Source organism: Phallusia mammillata, chromosome 5, assembly GCF_965637545.1.
Source record: "Phallusia mammillata chromosome 5, kaPhaMamm4.hap1.1, whole genome shotgun sequence".
Lineage (NCBI taxonomy): Eukaryota > Metazoa > Chordata > Ascidiacea > Phlebobranchia > Ascidiidae > Phallusia > Phallusia mammillata.
The window spans coordinates 9136651-9157833 of NC_137256.1; the positions used below are offsets into that span (position 1 = coordinate 9136651).

The following is a 21183-nucleotide window of genomic DNA, read 5'->3' on the forward strand; positions in this document are numbered from 1 at the left end:
CCGAACCTCCAAACCGGTTTAAACCGGAATCGAAAACCCAAAATTTTGAAAAAAAAAACCCCAAGGCCTTTCCGTTTTCTCGATTTTTGGGGGTCAAAAAATCGATGAATAATCCGGTTTTCGGTGGGTTTTCGCCGGAATATTCCAGTTTCAAACCGCTTGTAGCCGGTTTTAGCCTCCTACCGAACCTCCAAACCGGTTTAAACCGGAATCGAAAACCCAAAATTTTGACCCGATTTTAGAAAAAAACCTAAGGCTATAGCCTTTCCGTTTTTTCGATATTTGGGGGTCAAAAAATCGAAGAAAAATCCGGTTTTCGGTGGGTTTTCGCCGGAATATTCCAGTTTCAAACTGGTTCTAGCCGGTTTTAGCCTTCCACCGAACCTCCAAACCGGTTTAAACCGGAATCGAAAACCCAAAATTTTGACCCGATTTTAGAAAAAAAAACCAAGGCCTTTCCGTTTTCTCGATTTTTGGGGGTCAAAAAATCGATGAATAATCCGGTTTTCGGTGGGTTTTCGCCGGAATATTCCAGTTTCAAACCGCTTGTAGCCGGTTTTAGCCTCCTACCGAACCTCCAAACCGGTTTAAACCGGAATCGAAAACCCAAAATTTTGACCCGATTTTCGAAAAAAACCTAAGGTTATAGCCCTTCCGTTTTTTCGATTTTTGGGGGTCAAAAAATCGAAGAAAAATCCGGTTTTCGGTGGGTTTTCGCCGGAATATTCCAGTTTCAAACTGGTTCTAGCCGGTTTTAGCCTCCTACCGAACCTCCGAACCGGTTTAAACCGGAATCGAAAACCCTAAATTTTGATCCGATTTTAGAAAAAACCCTAAGGCTATAGCCTTTCCGTTTTTTCGATATTTGGGGGTCAAAAAATCGAAGAAAAATCCGGTTTTCGGTGGGTTTTCGCCGGAATATTCCAGTTTCAAACTGGTTCTAGCCGGTTTTAGCCTTCCACCGAACCTCCAAACCGGTTTAAACCGGAATCGAAAACCCAAAATTTTGACCCGATTTTCGAAAAAAAACCCAAGGCCTTTCCGTTTTCTCGATTTTTGGGGGTCAAAAAATCGATGAATAATCCGGTTTTCGGTGGGTTTTCGCCGGAATATTCCAGTTTCAAACCGCTTGTAGCCGGTTTTAGCCTCCTACCGAACCTCCAAACCGGTTTAAACCGGAATCGAAAACCCAAAATTTTGACCCGATTTTCGAAAAAAACCTAAGGCTATAGCCTTTCCTTTTTTCGATATTTGGGGGTCAAAAAATCGAAGAAAAATCCGGTTTTCGGTGGGTTTTCGCCGGAATATTCCAGTTTCAAACTGGTTCTAGCCGGTTTTAGCCTTCCACCGAACCTCCAAACCGGTTTAAACCGGAATCGAAAACCCAAAATTTTGACCCGATTTTAGAAAAAAACCCCAAGGCCTTTCCGTTTTCTCGATTTTTGGGGGTCAAAAAATCGATGAATAATCCGGTTTTCGGTGGGTTTTCTCTAGCCGGAATATTCCAGTTTCAAACCGCTTGTAGCCGGTTTTAGCCTCCTACCGAACCTCCAAACCGGTTTAAACCGGAATCGAAAACCCAAAATTTTGACCCGATTTTCGAAAAAAACCTAAGGTTATAGCCCTTCCGTTTTTTCGATTTTTGGGGGTCAAAAAATCGAAGAAAAATCCGGTTTTCGGTGGGTTTTCGCCGGAATATTCCAGTTTCAAACTGGTTCTAGCCGGTTTTAGCCTCCTACCGAACCTCCGAACCGGTTTAAACCGGAATCGAAAACCCAAAATTTTGACCCGATTTTCGAAAAAAAACCTAAGGCTATGGCCTTTCCGTTTTTTCGATTTTTGGGGGTCAAAAAATCGAAAAAAAATCCGGTTTTCGGTGGGTTTTCGCCGGAATATTCCAGTTTCAAACTGCTTCTAGCCGGTTTTAGCCTCCTACCGAACCTCCAAACCGGTTTAAACCGGAATCGAAAACCCTAAATTTTGATCCGATTTTCGAAAAAACCCTAAGGCTATAGCCTTTCCGTTTTTTCGATATTTGGGGGTCAAAAAATCGAAGAAAAATCCGGTTTTCGGTGGGTTTTCGCCGGAATATTCCAGTTTCAAACTGGTTCTAGCCGGTTTTAGCCTTCCACCGAACCTCCAAACCGGTTTAAACCGGAATCGAAAACCCTAAATTTTGACCCGATTTTAGAAAAAAACCCCAAGGCCTTTCCGTTTTCTCGATTTTTGGGGGTCAAAAAATCGATGAATAATCCGGTTTTCGGTGGGTTTTCTCTAGCCGGAATATTCCAGTTTCAAACCGCTTGTAGCCGGTTTTAGCCTCCTACCGAACCTCCAAACCGGTTTAAACCGGAATCGAAAACCCAAAATTTTGACCCGATTTTCGAAAAAAACCTAAGGTTATAGCCCTTCCGTTTTTTCGATTTTTGGGGGTCAAAAAATCGAAGAAAAATCCGGTTTTCGGTGGGTTTTCGCCGGAATATTCCAGTTTCAAACTGGTTCTAGCCAGTTTAAGCCTCCTACCGAACCTCCAAACCGGTTTAAACCGGAATCGAAAACCCTAAATTTTGACCCGATTTTCGAAAAAACCTAAGGCTATAGCCTTTCCGTTTTTTCGATTTTTGGGGTCAAAAAATCGAAGAAAAATCCGGTTTTCGGTGGGTTTTCGCCGGAATATTCCAATTTCAAACTGCTTCTAGCCGGTTTTAGCCTTCCACCGAACCTCCAAACCGGTTTAAACCGGAATCGAAAACCCAAAATTTTGACCCGATTTTAGAAAAAACCCTAAGGCTATAGCCTTTCCGTTTTTTCGATTTTTGGGGGTCAAAAAATCGAAGAAAAATCCGGTTTTCGGTGGGTTTTCTCTAGCCGGAATATTCCAGTTTCAAACTGGTTCTAGCCGGTTTTAGCCTCCTACCGAACCTCCAAACCGGTTTAAACCGGAATCGAAAACCCTAAATTTTGATCCGATTTTCGAAAAAACCCTAAGGCTATAGCCTTTCCGTTTTTTCGATATTTGGGGGTCAAAAAATCGAAGAAAAATCCGGTTTTCGGTGGGTTTTCGCCGGAATATTCCAGTTTCAAACTGGTTCTAGCCGGTTTTAGCCTTCCACCGAACCTCCAAACCGGTTTAAACCGGAATCGAAAACCCAAAATTTTGACCCGATTTTAGAAAAAAAACCCAAGGCCTTTCCGTTTTCTCGATTTTTGGGGGTCAAAAAATCGATGAATAATCCGGTTTTCGGTGGGTTTTCGCCGGAATATTCCAGTTTCAAACCGCTTGTAGCCGGTTTTAGCCTCCTACCGAACCTCCAAACCGGTTTAAACCGGAATCGAAAACCCAAAATTTTGACCCGATTTTCGAAAAAAACCTAAGGTTATAGCCCTTCCGTTTTTTCGATTTTTGGGGGTCAAAAAATCGAAGAAAAATCCGGTTTTCGGTGGGTTTTCGCCGGAATATTCCAGTTTCAAACTGGTTCTAGCCGGTTTTAGCCTCCTACCGAACCTCCGAACCGGTTTAAACCGGAATCGAAAACCCTAAATTTTGATCCGATTTTCGAAAAAACCCTAAGGCTATAGCCTTTCCGTTTTTTCGATATTTGGGGGTCAAAAAATCGAAGAAAAATCCGGTTTTCGGTGGGTTTTCGCCGGAATATTCCAGTTTCAAACTGGTTCTAGCCGGTTTTAGCCTTCCACCGAACCTCCAAACCGGTTTAAACCGGAATCGAAAACCCAAAATTTTGACCCGATTTTCGAAAAAAAACCCAAGGCCTTTCCGTTTTCTCGATTTTTGGGGGTCAAAAAATCGATGAATAATCCGGTTTTCGGTGGGTTTTCGCCGGAATATTCCAGTTTCAAACCGCTTGTAGCCGGTTTTAGCCTCCTACCGAACCTCCAAACCGGTTTAAACCGGAATCGAAAACCCAAAATTTTGACCCGATTTTCGAAAAAAACCTAAGGCTATAGCCTTTCCGTTTTTTCGATATTTGGGGGTCAAAAAATCGAAGAAAAATCCGGTTTTCGGTGGGTTTTCGCCGGAATATTCCAGTTTCAAACTGGTTCTAGCCGGTTTTAGCCTTCCACCGAACCTCCAAACCGGTTTAAACCGGAATCGAAAACCCAAAATTTTGACCCGATTTTAGAAAAAAACCCCAAGGCCTTTCCGTTTTCTCGATTTTTGGGGGTCAAAAAATCGATGAATAATCCGGTTTTCGGTGGGTTTTCTCTAGCCGGAATATTCCAGTTTCAAACCGCTTGTAGCCGGTTTTAGCCTCCTACCGAACCTCCAAACCGGTTTAAACCGGAATCGAAAACCCTAAATTTTGACCCGATTTTCGAAAAAAACCTAAGGTTATAGCCCTTCCGTTTTTTCGATTTTTGGGGGTCAAAAAATCGAAGAAAAATCCGGTTTTCGGTGGGTTTTCGCCGGAATATTCCAGTTTCAAACTGGTTCTAGCCGGTTTTAGCCTCCTACCGAACCTCCGAACCGGTTTAAACCGGAATCGAAAACCCAAAATTTTGACCCGATTTTCGAAAAAAAACCTAAGGCTATGGCCTTTCCGTTTTTTCGATTTTTGGGGGTCAAAAAATCGAAGAAAAATCCGGTTTTCGGTGGGTTTTCGCCGGAATATTCCAGTTTCAAACTGCTTCTAGCCGGTTTTAGCCTCCTACCGAACCTCCAAACCGGTTTAAACCGGAATCGAAAACCCTAAATTTTGATCCGATTTTCGAAAAAAACCTAAGGCTATAGCCTTTCCGTTTTTTCGATATTTGGGGGTCAAAAAATCGAAGAAAAATCCGGTTTTCGGTGGGTTTTCGCCGGAATATTCCAGTTTCAAACTGGTTCTAGCCGGTTTTAGCCTTCCACCGAACCTCCAAACCGGTTTAAACCGGAATCGAAAACCCTAAATTTTGACCCGATTTTAGAAAAAAAACCCAAGGCCTTTCCGTTTTCTCGATTTTTGGGGGTCAAAAAATCGATGAATAATCCGGTTTTCGGTGGGTTTTCTCTAGCCGGAATATTCCAGTTTCAAACCGCTTGTAGCCGGTTTTAGCCTCCTACCGAACCTCCAAACCGGTTTAAACCGGAATCGAAAACCCAAAATTTTGACCCGATTTTCGAAAAAAACCTAAGGTTATAGCCCTTCCGTTTTTTCGATTTTTGGGGGTCAAAAAATCGAAGAAAAATCCGGTTTTCGGTGGGTTTTCGCCGGAATATTCCAGTTTCAAACTGGTTCTAGCCAGTTTAAGCCTCCTACCGAACCTCCAAACCGGTTTAAACCGGAATCGAAAACCCTAAATTTTGACCCGATTTTCGAAAAAACCTAAGGCTATAGCCTTTCCGTTTTTTCGATTTTTGGGGTCAAAAAATCGAAGAAAAATCCGGTTTTCGGTGGGTTTTCGCCGGAATATTCCAGTTTCAAACTGCTTCTAGCCGGTTTTAGCCTTCCACCGAACCTCCAAACCGGTTTAAACCGGAATCGAAAACCCAAAATTTTGACCCGATTTTAGAAAAAACCCTAAGGCTATAGCCTTTCCGTTTTCTCGATTTTTGGGGGTCAAAAAATCGAAGAAAAATCCGGTTTTCGGTGGGTTTTCTCTAGCCGGAATATTCCAGTTTCAAACTGGTTCTAGCCGGTTTTAGCCTCCTACCGAACCTCCAAACCGGTTTAAACCGGAATCGAAAACCCTAAATTTTGATCCGATTTTCGAAAAAACCCTAAGGCTATAGCCTTTCCGTTTTTTCGATATTTGGGGGTCAAAAAATCGAAGAAAAATCCGGTTTTCGGTGGGTTTTCGCCGGAATATTCCAGTTTCAAACTGGTTCTAGCAGGTTTTAGCCTTCCACCGAACCTCCAAACCGGTTTAAACCGGAATCGAAAACCCAAAATTTTGACCCGATTTTAGAAAAAAACCCAAGGCCTTTCCGTTTTCTCGATTTTTGGGGGTCAAAAAATCGATGAATAATCCGGTTTTCGGTGGGTTTTCGCCGGAATATTCCAGTTTCAAACTGCTTCTAGCAGGTTTTAGCCTCCTACCGAACCTCCAAACCGGTTTAAACCGGAATCGAAAACCCAAAATTTTGACTCGATTTTCGAAAAAAACCTAAGGCTATAGCCTTTCCGTTTTTTCGATTTTTGGGGGTCAAAAAATCGAAGAAAAATCCGGTTTTGGGTGGGTTTTCGCCGGAATATTCCAGTTTCAAACTGCTTCTAGCTGGTTTTAGCCTTCCACCGAACCTCCAAACCGGTTTAAACCGGAATCGAAAACCCTAAATTTTGACCCGATTTTAGAAAAAACCCTAAGGCCTTTCCGTTTTCTCGATTTTTGGGGGTCAAAAAATCGATGAATAATCCGGTTTTCGGTGGGTTTTCGCCGGAATATTCCAGTTTCAAACCGCTTGTAGCAGGTTTTAGCCTCCTACCGAACCTCCAAACCGGTTTAAACCGGAATCGAAAACCCTAAATTTTGACCCGATTTTCGAAAAAAACCTAAGGTTATAGCCCTTCCGTTTTTTCGATTTTTGGGGGTCAAAAAATCGAAGAAAAATCCGGTTTTCGGTGGGTTTTCGCCGGAATATTCCAGTTTCAAACTGGTTCTAGCCGGTTTTAGCCTCCTACCGAACCTCCGAACCGGTTTAAACCGGAATCGAAAACCCTAAATTTTGATCCGATTTTCGAAAAAACCCTAAGGCTATAGCCTTTCCGTTTTTTCGATATTTGGGGGTCAAAAAATCGAAGAAAAATCCGGTTTTCGGTGGGTTTTCGCCGGAATATTCCAGTTTCAAACTGGTTCTAGCCGGTTTTAGCCTTCCACCGAACCTCCAAACCGGTTTAAACCGGAATCGAAAACCCAAAATTTTGACCCGATTTTCGAAAAAAACCCCAAGGCCTTTCCGTTTTCTCGATTTTTGGGGGTCAAAAAATCGATGAATAATCCGGTTTTCGGTGGGTTTTCGCCGGAATATTCCAGTTTCAAACCGCTTGTAGCCGGTTTTAGCCTCCTACCGAACCTCCAAACCGGTTTAAACCGGAATCGAAAACCCAAAATTTTGACCCGATTTTCGAAAAAAACCTAAGGCTATAGCCTTTCCGTTTTTTCGATATTTGGGGGTCAAAAAATCGAAGAAAAATCCGGTTTTCGGTGGGTTTTCGCCGGAATATTCCAGTTTCAAACTGGTTCTAGCCGGTTTTAGCCTTCCACCGAACCTCCAAACCGGTTTAAACCGGAATCGAAAACCCAAAATTTTGACCCGATTTTAGAAAAAAACCCCAAGGCCTTTCCGTTTTCTCGATTTTTGGGGGTCAAAAAATCGATGAATAATCCGGTTTTCGGTGGGTTTTCTCTAGCCGGAATATTCCAGTTTCAAACCGCTTGTAGCCGGTTTTAGCCTCCTACCGAACCTCCAAACCGGTTTAAACCGGAATCGAAAACCCAAAATTTTGACCCGATTTTCGAAAAAAACCTAAGGTTATAGCCCTTCCGTTTTTTCGATTTTTGGGGGTCAAAAAATCGAAGAAAAATCCGGTTTTCGGTGGGTTTTCGCCGGAATATTCCAGTTTCAAACTGGTTCTAGCCGGTTTTAGCCTCCTACCGAACCTCCGAACCGGTTTAAACCGGAATCGAAAACCCTAAATTTTGATCCGATTTTCGAAAAAACCCTAAGGCTATAGCCTTTCCGTTTTTTCGATATTTGGGGGTCAAAAAATCGAAGAAAAATCCGGTTTTCGGTGGGTTTTCGCCGGAATATTCCAGTTTCAAACTGGTTCTAGCCGGTTTTAGCCTTCCACCGAACCTCCAAACCGGTTTAAACCGGAATCGAAAACCCAAAATTTTGACCCGATTTTCGAAAAAAAACCCAAGGCCTTTCCGTTTTCTCGATTTTTGGGGGTCAAAAAATCGATGAATAATCCGGTTTTCGGTGGGTTTTCGCCGGAATATTCCAGTTTCAAACCGCTTGTAGCCGGTTTTAGCCTCCTACCGAACCTCCAAACCGGTTTAAACCGGAATCGAAAACCCAAAATTTTGACCCGATTTTCGAAAAAAACCTAAGGCTATAGCCTTTCCGTTTTTTCGATATTTGGGGGTCAAAAAATCGAAGAAAAATCCGGTTTTCGGTGGGTTTTCGCCGGAATATTCCAGTTTCAAACTGGTTCTAGCCGGTTTTAGCCTTCCACCGAACCTCCAAACCGGTTTAAACCGGAATCGAAAACCCAAAATTTTGACCCGATTTTAGAAAAAAACCCCAAGGCCTTTCCGTTTTCTCGATTTTTGGGGGTCAAAAAATCGATGAATAATCCGGTTTTCGGTGGGTTTTCTCTAGCCGGAATATTCCAGTTTCAAACCGCTTGTAGCCGGTTTTAGCCTCCTACCGAACCTCCAAACCGGTTTAAACCGGAATCGAAAACCCAAAATTTTGACCCGATTTTCGAAAAAAACCTAAGGTTATAGCCCTTCCGTTTTTTCGATTTTTGGGGGTCAAAAAATCGAAGAAAAATCCGGTTTTCGGTGGGTTTTCGCCGGAATATTCCAGTTTCAAACTGGTTCTAGCCGGTTTTAGCCTCCTACCGAACCTCCGAACCGGTTTAAACCGGAATCGAAAACCCAAAATTTTGACCCGATTTTCGAAAAAAAACCTAAGGCTATGGCCTTTCCGTTTTTTCGATTTTTGGGGGTCAAAAAATCGATACAAAATCCGGTTTTCGGTGGGTTTTCGCCGGAATATTCCAGTTTCAAACTGCTTCTAGCCGGTTTTAGCCTCCTACCGAACCTCCAAACCGGTTTAAACCGGAATCGAAAACCCTAAATTTTGATCCGATTTTCGAAAAAACCCTAAGACTATAGCCTTTCCGTTTTTTCGATATTTGGGGGTCAAAAAATCGAAGAAAAATCCGGTTTTCGGTGGGTTTTCGCCGGAATATTCCAGTTTCAAACTGGTTCTAGCCGGTTTTAGCCTTCCACCGAACCTCCAAACCGGTTTAAACCGGAATCGAAAACCCTAAATTTTGACCCGATTTTAGAAAAAAAACCCAAGGCCTTTCCGTTTTCTCGATTTTTGGGGGTCAAAAAATCGATGAAAAATCCGGTTTTCGGTGGGTTTTCTCTAGCCGGAATATTCCAGTTTCAAACCGCTTGTAGCCGGTTTTAGCCTCCTACCGAACCTCCAAACCGGTTTAAACCGGAATCGAAAACCCAAAATTTTGACCCGATTTTCGAAAAAAACCTAAGGTTATAGCCCTTCCGTTTTTTCGATTTTTGGGGGTCAAAAAATCGAAGAAAAATCCGGTTTTCGGTGGGTTTTCGCCGGAATATTCCAGTTTCAAACTGGTTCTAGCCAGTTTAAGCCTCCTACCGAACCTCCAAACCGGTTTAAACCGGAATCGAAAACCCTAAATTTTGACCCGATTTTCGAAAAAACCTAAGGCTATAGCCTTTCCGTTTTTTCGATTTTTGGGGTCAAAAAATCGAAGAAAAATCCGGTTTTCGGTGGGTTTTCGCCGGAATATTCCAGTTTCAAACTGCTTCTAGCCGGTTTTAGCCTTCCACCGAACCTCCAAACCGGTTTAAACTGGAATCGAAAACCCAAAATTTTGACCCGATTTTAGAAAAAACCCTAAGGCTATAGCCTTTCCGTTTTCTCGATTTTTGGGGGTCAAAAAATCGAAGAAAAATCCGGTTTTCGGTGGGTTTTCTCTAGCCGGAATATTCCAGTTTCAAACTGGTTCTAGCCGGTTTTAGCCTCCTACCGAACCTCCAAACCGGTTTAAACCGGAATCGAAAACCCTAAATTTTGATCCGATTTTCGAAAAAACCCTAAGGCTATAGCCTTTCCGTTTTTTCGATATTTGGGGGTCAAAAAATCGAAGAAAAATCCGGTTTTCGGTGGGTTTTCGCCGGAATATTCCAGTTTCAAACTGGTTCTAGCAGGTTTTAGCCTTCCACCGAACCTCCAAACCGGTTTAAACCGGAATCGAAAACCCAAAATTTTGACCCGATTTTCGAAAAAAACCCCAAGGCCTTTCCGTTTTCTCGATTTTTGGGGGTCAAAAAATCGATGAATAATCCGGTTTTCGGTGGGTTTTCGCCGGAATATTCCAGTTTCAAACCGCTTGTAGCCGGTTTTAGCCTCCTACCGAACCTCCAAACCGGTTTAAACCGGAATCGAAAACCCAAAATTTTGACCCGATTTTCGAAAAAAACCTAAGGCTATAGCCTTTCCGTTTTTTCGATATTTGGGGGTCAAAAAATCGAAGAAAAATCCGGTTTTCGGTGGGTTTTCGCCGGAATATTCCAGTTTCAAACTGGTTCTAGCCGGTTTTAGCCTTCCACCGAACCTCCAAACCGGTTTAAACCGGAATCGAAAACCCAAAATTTTGACCCGATTTTAGAAAAAAAACCCAAGGCCTTTCCGTTTTCTCGATTTTTGGGGGTCAAAAAATCGATGAATAATCCGGTTTTCGGTGGGTTTTCGCCGGAATATTCCAGTTTCAAACCGCTTGTAGCCGGTTTTAGCCTCCTACCGAACCTCCAAACCGGTTTAAACCGGAATCGAAAACCCAAAATTTTGACCCGATTTTCGAAAAAAACCTAAGGTTATAGCCCTTCCGTTTTTTCGATTTTTGGGGGTCAAAAAATCGAAGAAAAATCCGGTTTTCGGTGGGTTTTCGCCGGAATATTCCAGTTTCAAACTGGTTCTAGCCGGTTTTAGCCTCCTACCGAACCTCCGAACCGGTTTAAACCGGAATCGAAAACCCTAAATTTTGATCCGATTTTCGAAAAAACCCTAAGGCTATAGCCTTTCCGTTTTTTCGATATTTGGGGGTCAAAAAATCGAAGAAAAATCCGGTTTTCGGTGGGTTTTCGCCGGAATATTCCAGTTTCAAACTGGTTCTAGCCGGTTTTAGCCTTCCACCGAACCTCCAAACCGGTTTAAACCGGAATCGAAAACCCAAAATTTTGACCCGATTTTCGAAAAAAAACCCAAGGCCTTTCCGTTTTCTCGATTTTTGGGGGTCAAAAAATCGATGAATAATCCGGTTTTCGGTGGGTTTTCGCCGGAATATTCCAGTTTCAAACCGCTTGTAGCCGGTTTTAGCCTCCTACCGAACCTCCAAACCGGTTTAAACCGGAATCGAAAACCCAAAATTTTGACCCGATTTTCGAAAAAAACCTAAGGCTATAGCCTTTCCGTTTTTTCGATATTTGGGGGTCAAAAAATCGAAGAAAAATCCGGTTTTCGGTGGGTTTTCGCCGGAATATTCCAGTTTCAAACTGGTTCTAGCCGGTTTTAGCCTTCCACCGAACCTCCAAACCGGTTTAAACCGGAATCGAAAACCCAAAATTTTGACCCGATTTTAGAAAAAAACCCCAAGGCCTTTCCGTTTTCTCGATTTTTGGGGGTCAAAAAATCGATGAATAATCCGGTTTTCGGTGGGTTTTCTCTAGCCGGAATATTCCAGTTTCAAACCGCTTGTAGCCGGTTTTAGCCTCCTACCGAACCTCCAAACCGGTTTAAACCGGAATCGAAAACCCAAAATTTTGACCCGATTTTCGAAAAAAACCTAAGGTTATAGCCCTTCCGTTTTTTCGATTTTTGGGGGTCAAAAAATCGAAGAAAAATCCGGTTTTCGGTGGGTTTTCGCCGGAATATTCCAGTTTCAAACTGGTTCTAGCCGGTTTTAGCCTCCTACCGAACCTCCGAACCGGTTTAAACCGGAATCGAAAACCCAAAATTTTGACCCGATTTTCGAAAAAAAACCTAAGGCTATGGCCTTTCCGTTTTTTCGATTTTTGGGGGTCAAAAAATCGATACAAAATCCGGTTTTCGGTGGGTTTTCGCCGGAATATTCCAGTTTCAAACTGCTTCTAGCCGGTTTTAGCCTCCTACCGAACCTCCAAACCGGTTTAAACCGGAATCGAAAACCCTAAATTTTGATCCGATTTTCGAAAAAACCCTAAGGCTATAGCCTTTCCGTTTTTTCGATATTTGGGGGTCAAAAAATCGAAGAAAAATCCGGTTTTCGGTGGGTTTTCGCCGGAATATTCCAGTTTCAAACTGGTTCTAGCCGGTTTTAGCCTTCCACCGAACCTCCAAACCGGTTTAAACCGGAATCGAAAACCCTAAATTTTGACCCGATTTTAGAAAAAAAAACCAAGGCCTTTCCGTTTTCTCGATTTTTGGGGGTCAAAAAATCGATGAATAATCCGGTTTTCGGTGGGTTTTCTCTAGCCGGAATATTCCAGTTTCAAACCGCTTGTAGCCGGTTTTAGCCTCCTACCGAACCTCCAAACCGGTTTAAACCGGAATCGAAAACCCAAAATTTTGACCCGATTTTCGAAAAAAACCTAAGGTTATAGCCCTTCCGTTTTTTCGATTTTTGGGGGTCAAAAAATCGAAGAAAAATCCGGTTTTCGGTGGGTTTTCGCCGGAATATTCCAGTTTCAAACTGGTTCTAGCCAGTTTAAGCCTCCTACCGAACCTCCAAACCGGTTTAAACCGGAATCGAAAACCCTAAATTTTGACCCGATTTTCGAAAAAACCTAAGGCTATAGCCTTTCCGTTTTTTCGATTTTTGGGGTCAAAAAATCGAAGAAAAATCCGGTTTTCGGTGGGTTTTCGCCGGAATATTCCAGTTTCAAACTGCTTCTAGCCGGTTTTAGCCTTCCACCGAACCTCCAAACCGGTTTAAACTGGAATCGAAAACCCAAAATTTTGACCCGATTTTAGAAAAAACCCTAAGGCTATAGCCTTTCCGTTTTCTCGATTTTTGGGGGTCAAAAAATCGAAGAAAAATCCGGTTTTCGGTGGGTTTTCTCTAGCCGGAATATTCCAGTTTCAAACTGGTTCTAGCCGGTTTTAGCCTCCTACCGAACCTCCAAACCGGTTTAAACCGGAATCGAAAACCCTAAATTTTGATCCGATTTTCGAAAAAACCCTAAGGCTATAGCCTTTCCGTTTTTTCGATATTTGGGGGTCAAAAAATCGAAGAAAAATCCGGTTTTCGGTGGGTTTTCGCCGGAATATTCCAGTTTCAAACTGGTTCTAGCAGGTTTTAGCCTTCCACCGAACCTCCAAACCGGTTTAAACCGGAATCGAAAACCCAAAATTTTGACCCGATTTTAGAAAAAAAACCAAGGCCTTTCCGTTTTCTCGATTTTTGGGGGTCAAAAAATCGATGAATAATCCGGTTTTCGGTGGGTTTTCGCCGGAATATTCCAGTTTCAAACTGCTTCTAGCAGGTTTTAGCCTCCTACCGAACCTCCAAACCGGTTTAAACCGGAATCGAAAACCCAAAATTTTGACTCGATTTTCGAAAAAAACCTAAGGCTATAGCCTTTCCGTTTTTTCGATTTTTGGGGGTCAAAAAATCGAAGAAAAATCCGGTTTAGGGTGGGTTTTCGCCGGAATATTCCAGTTTCAAACTGCTTCTAGCTGGTTTTAGCCTTCCACCGAACCTCCAAACCGGTTTAAACCGGAATCGAAAACCCAAAATTTTGACCCGATTTTAGAAAAAACCCTAAGGCCTTTCCGTTTTCTCGATTTTTGGGGGTCAAAAAATCGATGAATAATCCGGTTTTCGGTGGGTTTTCGCCGGAATATTCCAGTTTCAAACCGCTTGTAGCCGGTTTTAGCCTCCTACCGAACCTCCAAACTGGTTTAAACCGGAATCGAAAACCCAAAATTTTGATCCGATTTTCGAAAAGAACCTAAGGCTATAGCCTTTCCGTTTTCTCGATTTTTGCGGGTCAAAAAATCGAAGAAAAATCCGGTTTTCGGTGGGTTTTCGCCGGAATATTCCAGTTTCAAACTGGTTCTAGCCAGTTTAAGCCTCCTACCGAACCTCCAAACCGGTTTAAACCGGAATCGAAAACCCTAAATTTTGACCCGATTTTAGAAAAAAACCTATGGCCTTTCCGTTTTTTCGATTTTTGTGGGTCAAAAAATCGATACTAAATCCGGTTTTCGGTGGGTTTTCGCCGGAATATTCCAGTTTCAAACTGCTTCTAGCAGGTTTTAGCCTCCTACCGAACCTCCAAACCGGTTTAAACCGGAATCGAAAACCCAAAATTTTGACCCGATTTTCGAAAAAAAACCTAAGGCTATAGCCTTTCCGTTTTTTCGATTTTTGGGGGTCAAAAAATCGATGAATAATCCGGTTTTCGGTGGGTTTTCGCCGGAATATTCCAGTTTCAAACCGCTTGTAGCCGGTTTTAGCCTCCTACCGAACCTCCAAACCGGTTTAAACCGGAATCGAAAACCCAAAATTTTGACCCGATTTTCGAAAAAAATCTAAGGTTATAGCCCTTCCGTTTTTTCGATTTTTGGGGGTCAAAAAATCGAAGAAAAATCCGGTTTTCGGTGGGTTTTCGCCGGAATATTCCAGTTTCAAACTGGTTCTAGCCGGTTTTAGCCTCCTACCGAACCTCCGAACCGGTTTAAACCGGAATCGAAAACCCAAAATTTTGACCCGATTTTCGAAAAAAAACCTAAGGCTATAGCCTTTCCGTTTTCTCGATTTTTGGGGGTCAAAAAATCGAAGATAAATCCGGTTTTCGGTGGGTTTTCGCCGGAATATTCCAGTTTCAAACTGGTTCTAGCCGGTTTTAGCCTCCTACCGAACCTCCAAACCGGTTTAAACCGGAATCGAAAACCCAAACTTTTGATCCGATTTTCGAAAAAAACCTAAGGCTATGGCCTTTCCGTTTTTTCGATTTTTGGGGGTCAAAAAATCGAAGAAAAATCCGGTTTTCGGTGGGTTTTCGCCGGAATATTCCAGTTTCAAACTGCTTCTATGCGGTTTTAGCCTTCCACCGAACCTCCAAACCGGTTTAAACCGGAATCGAAAACCCTAAATTTTGACCCGATTTTCGAAAAGAACCTAAGGCTATAGCCTTTCCGTTTTTCGATATTTGGGGGTCAAGAAATCGAAGAAAAATCCGGTTTTCGGTGGGTTTTCGCCGGAATATTCCAGTTTCAAACTGCTTCTAGCCGGTTTTAGCCTCCTACCGAACCTCCAAACCGGTTTAAACCGGAATCGAAAACCCAAAATTTTGACCCGATTTTCGAAAAAAAACCTAAGGCTATAGCCTTTCCGTTTTTTCGATTTTTGGGGGTCAAAAAATCGATGAATAATCCGGTTTTCGGTGGGTGTTCGCCGGAATATTCCAGTTTCAAACTGGTTCTAGCCGGTTTTAGCCTCCTACCGAACCTCCAAACCGGTTTAAACCGGAATCGAAAACCCAAAATTTTGACCCGATTTTCGAGAAAAACCCCAAAATATTACCTTTGGACCTATGCAAAAGCCAGTTGGTAAGTGTTGTTAATTCGTTGTGGTTTGTTCTGTTGTACATATTTGATTTCGATTTCGTTTATTTTAGAAAACCGTATTGCAAATGCCTCTTAAACCTGTGTGGTGTGGAAAGAAAATGCGACGAGTTTAAACTGAATTCAGACAGTGCAGAATCCGACGCTTGCAAGTCGCGCGAAACAAAACAGATTCTACATGCAGAAATGTGGAGTGTACAATTGGTGGATGGTGGCTGTGTCTGGACATTTCCAGGTGATTTTGAATCAATAAGTTATGTCTTTGCAATGGTTCTTTGAAATACTAAATACCGTTTTGTTGATAAGTTTAATGAGGAAAATAACGGCCCAAGTAGACGTAAAAAGCGACATGCTTTATTGTTCACACGTTTTGAATAATGCTTATGCCATCATCAGTGATATGAGGGGTCACACCAGTTACACCTGTTTATATCCACTTGAGTCACGCAAAAGGAATGATACAAAGGTGCGAAATGATGCTTCAAGTCGAAATTAAACTAAGCCAAGGAAGAATAATCTGCGGCCTTCAATGATGCTAAGTATTAAAACAAATCACAGTCCATTTAAAAGGCTCACGAATGGAGCCTTTCCGAAACTCGAGCCCTACCAACAGACCTACAAAGGCTCAGCGGTAAGCCCTTCGAAAGTTGAATCACAAGCACTGTACGTTGCCTGCCTCGTATGCTGCAAATGTCAGCTTTGTAGTAGGGAATTGCTAATTCGATCATTAATTGGTTAAGATAAACATATTTTCGATACTGGGATCATCCTTGCAGCGTTCATGCAGACCAGCGATCACGGCACACTCATATATACATCATAGTACGCCAGGCCTATTGAATGCGTAATATTGAATCAGCCGGTCACCAAGCATTCCAAAAACATCTAACTAATATTTGCAGTTGTGTTGTATTTCTGATTTCTTAAACTGCACTAGGATAACATGACAAACACACTACATACATAAGGGTCCATAATTTGCTAGCTGGTTTTATTAAATCAACACCCAACTGCACGAAGGCATGAGACTTACATGTAACTACTGCACTAAGATGTGAACAACCAGGTAATTTTCATTATTTTTTGCAATGACATGTTAGAATACAATGTTGACAATGTAACTATATTGTGATTACAAAAGAACTAAATAACAACACAGGACGCCTAACTTGGAAGTATGATCTCAGTCACTGTATGGAATACACAGCACGACACTTTAGTTTCAAAATACATTTATTTTTTAGTTCAGCAATATGCCATTCCAATGTACACTCAGCAGTGCTTTAAATACACAGCATATTAAAACTTGTATATGGATGTGAAGGTCTATGTATGGTTTATTAGGTACACAAACGGACGTTATTAGCTTCATCATGAATTCAGCACCACGTCTTAAAGCAACAACATTTACCAGAAGTATAGTGAAACAATTACAAATCTTCCAGAATATCAAAAAGTCGTTAAAGTATAACAAAGTTTTAAAGCATAGCAGTATAAACAGATTCATAAACTAATCATTTTTCAATACGCATATAGGCACAAAAACAGAAAGACAAAGGCATCTATCATATAGCGACAGATTAGGCTAATGGCCAGTCACTTAAGTTTTTATAAGTCATTCGGTTCTTAGCGTTCAGTGCACTGACGTATTAAAAAGCTTTTTACCGTTATAAGCAACAAACTAGACGAGAGCATGGGCCCTGCATACTTACAACGATAAATAACATATCGCGCCAAAACCTTTTCCTACAAATAGCTTTTAACAGGTTTACATAAATAAGATACATGTGATATAGTTTCAGGTGCACTATAACAAAACAACACATTTAATCGGAATCAGTTTTTCAGAAGGAGTTTAGTACCTCGTTGGTTGCAACAGCACGATGTTTAAGAAACGACTGCAGTTTGGATTTAATTGTAGGGTTATGGGCATTCATTAAAAAAAACAATCATTTCAATGCCAGAGGATCCATAGAACAGATGCGCCATCTAGTATTACAATCATGGTTGCAAACTGGAGGACAAATGCGTCGATTTAAACAAGGTAACAGAAACACAAAAACGTCGTACATGCAAACTGTTGTTTAAAAAGCAATCCGGCATGATTTACCTATGATAACCTTTTATACTTGCACACAATAAAAAAATACATTTTCGCATGCGGAACACAGGTGAAAACACATTGTTAAAGGAATGAAAGTATTACTTAGGTGTTGATGTTAGAAATGCTTTTTAACAAAACAAGATAAAAACACGGTTATGGGAGTTATTATGCAGACCAGCATTTTGTCGTAAAGCCCGAGAAATACATTTGATTGCATTGAAAATCACTGTTTCGCAGCACACTAGATGTAATTTGCCCGTCAACTATATATTATGGTTGCACTCATTTAAAACGAATAACACACTTTAAAATCTTGTTTATAACCGAGTTAGCGATAAATATGAATAATTGGCCAAGCGAGGCCCGCTCGTGCGTTTTAAATTCATTTCGAAACCGACAGTTCCAGTTCAGTGTCTTTACCAAAAGGTGACATCGCTTTTGTGGGCTGTCGGAGACTGTAGGTCAAACACCGACTGGAATTGGAGCATGACGTCACGAATTTCGTCACAGTAATTGTGACGTCATTGTGTTGTAAAAGAGGCACCCTCCAACTGATGCGATGGCGAGACGTGATGCCGATTTGTGTGACGTCATCCACCGAAGATTGCGATGTTAACGATAATGACGTCAGTAGAGGTTCCGACAGTCGATTGGATGCTGCTTCTAAAAAATATAGATGTCTGTATCAATACAAAAAACGCAAAACACAAAACAAATACACATAAAATAAAAGATTACGTCCAGGCAAATATTATGAAACAAATTTCGGTCAGGGTCAATTACTAATAATGAAATATTTTGTACAAACAATGATTAGCTTTAGTTACCATTTCTACTTCGTTCCCGAACTCATAGTCGTTTTCGTTGTTGTTAGATTCATCGATGTACGACGTCATATTTCGGCTGGATGATCTGAAAAGTAAAATGGAATTACATTTTTTTACACAAAACCAAAAAAAAATGGCGGAAGTACTTACGTTTGAAACGTTCCTTTTTCTCATTTGTTTCAGTAGTAAAAATACAACTTAGCAACCTGTGGAAAAACAAAAACCTAACATTCTGAAAGTATAAAAATCTTAAAAAGCTGAAAAACAAAAACAAGTTTCGTATACCTGCAAAAGAATAATAACATTAATCTGCAGAAACCTAAAACGCCAGAATTTTAAAAACCTGTATACTTGTGGATTTTGAACAGAAAACACAATCTTACTCTCCCCAAAAAGGTATTATTTGTAAAAAAAAGCATAATTAACCATTTCTAAAAACCTAAAACCTGCGAACACAAAAACGCTTGTAAAACCTGCAAAAAATGTGAATTATTTTAGCAAATGTCGAATGACAAACACAGATGCTTTGCTTAGAAACAAAGTAAATTATATGCAAACATGTTTTATATGAAAAATCCTATATCTGAAAAACAAAACAATCTGTCAAAACATATGTTAGAAGTTAAAGAAAAAAAAAGTTATTTGCATGAGTAAAATTCCTAAGACCCTACATCTGAAAAACAAAAACATAACCTGCAAAAAAGAAAACGGTTATGTGCTGTTTTATTCTTAAAGTGTTTAAAACTTATTTCCCTACATCTGAAAAACAAAAGAGTTTGTTAAGAAATGCTGTTGAAATAAAAAATATAAAATTTATTCAGCATCTGAAAAACAAAACAAATTGTAAAGAAAACCTGTAAAAATTACAAGGACCTGAAACAATATAAAAGACCTGAAAAACATGAATAGAATAAATTTAGACCAGTAAAAAATAAAAGTTATTTTCTGCAAAAGAAAACATGTCGTCAATGGAAAAAAACATTTCAAAATACCTGTATTGCATTGTATTGCACAATATATTTTCACAACAATTTCCAACAATCCAATATTTTGTCATCCATTCTGTAAAACAAAATAAAAATTAGTTTTGAGAAAGAGAAATGATAAACAAAAGCAAACTTACAATTTCATTTCAGTCGACTTGGAACTGATCCAAAACAAAACCGAATTTCTCTGACAACTAACAAACTGATACCTGACGATGGCGGTTCGCATAGTTAGAGCGAGCGACGAGCGATAAAAAATAAACACCAATAACATGAAGAACCTGTCGGCTGATGTAAAACGGCACAACACCCCCCAAGAACTGGTCTACTTAAATAGAAACGAAAGGATAGAAAAAGTGGACGCCGCACACTGTTTTGTTGATGAAAGAGGGAAAACGACAGAGAAAAGTAATAACACTTTTAATAATTTCTAGGTTTAACTTAATCGAAGATTAAAACTTAAAATGTCGTTCGTCTGCTTCGCTACTTGTAAGCAGGTTTCTGAAAAAACGTTGGAACCGCCATCGTCCCTGCGCGGCCGACGTAAAAGTACACAATATAAACTTGCCTCAACTAACTGCCTTGCATACAACCGCCGCAAAATAGCCTAGAAAAGTAGAAAGTGAGTCTGTCGTGTTTTACAACCACCCAAAATGCCATCACCCCATAATGACTGGATGGCCGGGTCAAGCAGGAATACGAAACTGAAGTATGTAAAAAGTTAGCCTAAATCCACAAGTCAAAAATGGGCTTGACCAGTAAAACAGGGAATTTGGGGCTTTTAATTCGCGACAAAAGTATTGTTAAAAATATTACAACGAATAACAGGAGTTATTACATCACATGCTTGATATCCAATTCGCAGTCTCTTTTTAGTGAATAAAACTTTGAAACGGATGTACAAGCATAGATAAAACAAACTGGTCAAAACCCGAAAAAAAATCCACGAAGTCCCTATAATTATAGTTAGGATAGGCGCCGGACTTTATTTAAAAGAGTCCAGTGATTATTACAACGTATAACTCAACAACACGGTATCACTGTTCCCTGCCCTTGGAGACCCCCCTATCAAGGACCCAAATACATTACGCAAACGCAGGGCTGGAAATTTTAACAACAGTTTGCGCCCTATCAGGGTGGCTCACGGGACTTTTCTGGCAAAATGCAAAGCCGGTCTCCTCAAACCCACGAGCCTGGGTCTTCATTGGAAATAGCGGTGTCCGGTACTCGATCCCGCCTGCACCGCGGCCAATGCAATGCGGTGGAGGCCATGCCCAGGCCGTGTTTCTAAACGCACCTTATTTTAGCTAAAGCCATTTAGCAACGCGCCACACCTAGCTAAAAATCGTTCTAAGCTAAAGTCCTTACGTGGCGCGCGGATCCCAAACGTACCCCACCTATGTTACCTAACCTAACCCTAGTTAACAAGTGCCACTCTAGGTTCTAGCCCTAGCGCCAACTTGCTGATATAGTAGCACTCCTACCGACTTGAGCCCTTCTTTGACCGTGGAGGACTTTTTACGGGTCCTTCTCGGAAAAAGAACAGGTCACTCAACCCTAGCGCCAGTTAACCTAAGTTAGGCCTAACAATTCCGCAATCCCGGTTGACCCACGACAGACTCCTATGTTTACATACAAATAAATATTTGAAGTTGTTGTTGGTGTTGTGAAATGATGAGATCGTAGAGTGCAGAAAAAAAGCTTCTATTCTGTAAATAAAATAACATGTTTTGAGACATGGGCAAGTTTTTAGTTTAGGTACGCAGTTAATTCATTAGGCAAAGTAAAGCGCGCGTTGCAGTTACCTAAATCGGCGCCGTTTTAAAAAGCGCACGCGTGTGTGACGTCACAATGCCCGAAACACATTTGCTGCAAGTGCTTTGTACAGTGAACTTTTTTCTAGCTTTTACACATACCAGTAGAGTTAGGTTTGTAACATCA

General features: G+C 41.1%; 1 long non-coding RNA gene across 2 annotated transcripts; it reads right to left on the bottom strand.

The window, feature by feature from the left end:
* Positions 1 to 16644: 16644 nt before the first annotated feature.
* On the bottom strand, positions 16645 to 18578 carry LOC145230334 (uncharacterized). 2 transcript variants are annotated; one of them, XR_013860632.1, is made up of 4 exons: positions 18542 to 18578; positions 18407 to 18462; positions 18257 to 18341; positions 16645 to 18092 (listed from the first exon to the last, which is right to left on the bottom strand). It is a non-coding gene; the product is annotated as an uncharacterized LOC145230334 (long non-coding RNA). The 2 variants fall into 2 exon arrangements; XR_013860631.1 differs by lacking the exon at positions 18542 to 18578 and having other exon boundaries at positions 18407 to 18535.
* Positions 18579 to 21183: the final 2605 nt, after the last annotated feature.